The sequence below is a fragment of the Mustela nigripes genome, chromosome X (genome assembly GCF_022355385.1).
Source record: "Mustela nigripes isolate SB6536 chromosome X, MUSNIG.SB6536, whole genome shotgun sequence".
Classification (NCBI taxonomy): Eukaryota; Metazoa; Chordata; class Mammalia; order Carnivora; family Mustelidae; genus Mustela; species Mustela nigripes.
Window position 1 is genome coordinate 34,348,614 of NC_081575.1, and position 4,336 is coordinate 34,352,949.

Here is a 4,336-nt window from a genome sequence, read left to right on the forward strand (position 1 = left end):
TCCACTTCTTCTTCTTCTTTTTCTCTTTTTTAAGATTTTATTTATTTCACACATACAAACACACACAGACACACACACATACACACACACAGAGGGAGAGTAAGAGAGAATACAATTGGGAGTGGGAGAGGGAGAAGCAGGCTTCCCACCGATCAGGGAGCCCAGTGTGGGGATCAATCCTAGGATGCTGGGATCATGACCTGAGCCTGAGCCGAAGGCAGACGCTTAACAACGGAACCACCCAGGTGTCCCCATAAGTATCTCTTAACAGTAGAGAACTGAGGTTTGATAGAGGGAAGTAGGTGGGGGATGGGCTAGACAGTAATGGGTACTAAAATTTGATGAGTACTGGGCATTGTACATAAGTGATGATTGACTAGATTCTATTGCAGAAACCAATACTGCACTATGTTCATTAACAAAATTGAAATTAAAAAAAATGTATACACTAAGAATCAACTATAGAGAGAGCAATGTGATTTGGTGGGATACAAAGATGAGAAAGAATTAAAAAAACAAAATCTCACTGCTATTTCTCAAATTGAGTGGGCAGCTGAGAGCATTATGTCAGCCAGGAAACAAATTGAGGAAATATCATAGTATCACCTAATGTTAAAATGCAATTAAAGTAAAAAATTGGTGGGTTTTTTAATTGGTGAAAACTGGAATGGAAGACAAGAGTGAGTGCATAACAGATAATGCCAAAAAGGATAAGGAATAAAGCCCATTATGAATAAAATAGGGTAAGTACTTATTAAAATTGGGATTCAAAATCTGGATAACTGAAATGCTTCATAAGAAGAAGGAAAAAAAAAAGAATTTAGCAACAAGGACAAAACATTGACAAGTGTAAAAGAAGAAAATCTTCCAGAAATGACAGAAGTCCTGAGTTTGCAAATCAAAAGGCTTCACTCTTCCAAGAAAAGTTTATAATGACAAAACAATAGAGAGGTATCCATCATGATTTAACTTTGGTTAAAGAAGGACTGTTATAGATATTTAGATATAAGAAGACCACTATGGCTATAAGTCAAAGAATGAATGGTTTAAAGTTGTTTAAAAATAGGTGTTTCCATGGAAAAATACTCAACATCACTAGCCATCAGGGAAATACAAATCAAATCTACAATGAGATACCACCTTATACCAGTTAGAATGGCAAAAATTAACAAAATAGGAAACAACAAATGTTGGCGAAGATGTGGAGAAAGGGGAACACTTTCACACTGTTGGTGGGAATGCAAGCTGGTACCACTACTCTGGAAAACAGTATGGAGTTTCCTCAAGATATTAAAAATAGAGCTATCCTATGACCCAGCAATGACACTACTAGGTATTTATCCCAAAGATACAGATTTAGTGAAAAGAAAGGGCATATGTACCCCAATGTTCATAGCAGCAATGTCAACAATAGCCAAACAGTGGAAGGAACTAAGATGTCCTTCAACAGGCAAATGGATAAAGAAGATGTGATCCATATACATAATGGAATATTATTCAGCCATTGGAAAGGATGAATACCCACCATTTGCGCTGATGTGGATGGAACTGGAGAGGATTATGCTAAGTGAAGTGAGTCAAGCAAAGAAAGACAAGTATCATATGGTTTCACTCTTATGTGGAACATAAGCAATGGCATGGAGGACCAAAGGGAAGGGAGGGAAATCTGAAGGGGTAGAAATCAGAGAGGGAGATGAACCATGAGACTCTATAGACCCCAAGAAACAAACTGAGGGTTTCAGAGGGGAAGGGGTGGGGGGTATGGGGTAGCTGGGTGATAGATGTTAAGGAGGGCACCTGTTGTGATAACTGCTAGATATTATATGCAACTAATGAATCATTGAACACTACATCAAAAACTACTGATGTACTATATAGAGGCTAACTGAACATAATTTAAAAAATTTAAATTTAAGTTAAAAAAATAAAATGAATAAATAATTCAAAATGGTGTTTCCATTTTTGTTTTGTTGTTATTTTCCTCACATTAAAAGCAATCCAAAAGAGGTTGTTCCAGAATTGGTACCAGGGCTCAACAATGTCCACCAGGATCTGGGCCCTTTATATCTTTTCACATCACTATCATGAGTAGACTTTTGCCTTCATTTTTTTCTTCCATGATCAAGATGACTCTTGTGTCATGTCTCATTAAGTCCTTACATAGCTACACCCAAAAGTAGAAATAAAGGGTAGATACTTTCTCCTCATTATCTGTGTATGTGTTTATCTACCTATCTATCCATCATCTATCTAGTTGTTTATTTGACTAGAGGCTTTAGTTTCAAAGTACAAAATATGGAAATACAATAATATTTCACATTTTTAATTTATGTTTGTTTTATTGAGGTTTGATGTTAATTCTATGCTGTATTGTTGTAAGAACAATACAGATTCTGTATCTGTGGCTCCAGGCACATATCTGATAGTACAAACGAGCTTCAAGTTACACACTGAACAACAACAACAAAAAAAGTTGAGGTAATGAAGTAGGGGAGGGCACATGGCAGAAAGGGAAAAACAAAAAACAAAGAATTGAACACCCACACAGACATTTCCACACCACCTACAATGCTAACTTGCTTTAGAGAAAGAGTATAAAGTTAGGCAAGAATGAGATTCAACAATTGTTGACCTGTTACCACATCATGCTTTTCAGCAACATTTCAGGAGAGTCTGAAGCACTTTTTACAGCAAAACTATAACAACAAACTCCCCAAACAACCTTAGGCACCTCAAGCTAACACACAATTAATTTTAAACATTGGCATGAAATTTGATTTAACCAATTAAAGAAAGGAAAAATGGTAACAGTTATGCCTCCATAGTGTGATTAACCTCTCTTAGATGCTTGCATCACCTAGAAGTCAAATGGCTTTTAAATGTAATCTCCATTTCTAATGGTGATCTTGCCCCATCTGGCAGGAGATAATATAGTAATGCTGAAAAAGCTTCTGTGCAGTCCTTCAATAGTGTCTTAAAGAACCAAAAAGCTGGAACCAGTAAAATCCACAGAAATACATTCTTGTCTTTAAGAACTTTTGAAAAAGTTTTTCTTTAAAAACCAGTGGGGATTGCATGGAGCACTGAGTGTGGTGCTAAAATAATGAATACTGTTATGCTGAATATATATATATATATATATATATATATATATATATATATATATATAAAACCAGTGGGGCAGAAACCTAAATTCTGAGACGAAATGTAAAAGTCAAATTTGGTGTTCCTCACTGACAATGGGGAATTTCCAAAGAGTGGGGTGGGGATGGGAAGGAATGGGAGGGGTCAGAGATGGTTTCTCTTGTTGGCTTTTAGGTCTCACTGATTTTCATCTTCTATATCATGCATAAATTCTTTATTCTGCTCTTTCCAATCACCCTGCATGTCTGAAGTCCACAGTGTCAGATTATCGTGTAACAACTGCATCATAAGTGTATTGAGTCCCTAGAACTTACTTCACTCAGCACATCCATTTCTGTAACTACATCATCACAGACAGCTTTGGCCAACCAAAAGTCATGGTCAGGGGAATTAAGAATTTCATAGTAGAATACAGAAAAATTGAGAGCAAGAGCTGAGTGAATGAGAGGTGGTGGTCCAAGTTCTATCATTGCAATATCTTTAGCAGTTTTCAAGCCACTAGGCTATTCTCCACAGCCTCCTTCCAGTAGGAAATTCAGCCAGATACCTGTGATAGTCCCTTTTTGTTTTATAATAGAAAACATTGGACTCACCAGTGTTAGGCACTGGAATGAAGTGTTTGTTCAGTGTTTCCAAACTCTCATAAATATTAACCCTAGCTCAATCTCAAACCATCTGCCAATGTTCCTGAATTATTTTCAGTTTGCCTACTCCTTCCTTGTTTTCTTCTACCTGTTCAATGCTGCTGATTATTCTCCAGGAGGATCTTCTAGTCAGCTCCAATCACACTTCTTTTTTTAAAATTTTTTATTTTTTATAAACATATAATATATTTTTATCCCCAGGGGTACAGGTCTGTGAATTGCCAGGTTTACACACTTCACAGCATTCCCCATAGCACATACTGTCCCCAATGTCCATAACACCACCCCCCTCTCCCAACCTTCCTCCCCCAAGCAACCCTCAGCTAGTTTTGTGAGATTAAGAGTCTTATGGTTTGTCTCCCTCCTAATCCCATCTTGTTTCATTTATTCTTCTCCTACCCTCTTAACCCCCCATGTTGCATCTCTACTTCCTCTTATCAGGGAGATCATATGATAGTTGTCTTTCTCCAATTGACTTATTTCACTAAGCACGATACCCTGTAGTTCCATCCATGTCGTCACAAATGGCAAGATTTCATTTCTTTTGA

At 37.1% G+C, this 4,336-nt stretch overlaps 1 pseudogene; it reads right to left on the reverse strand.

Moving 5' to 3' along the window:
* Positions 1-3,321: 3,321 nt before the first annotated feature.
* The window catches only part of LOC132007393 (14-3-3 protein epsilon-like), a 7,861-nt pseudogene continuing 6,846 nt past the window's right edge, over positions 3,322-4,336 (reverse strand).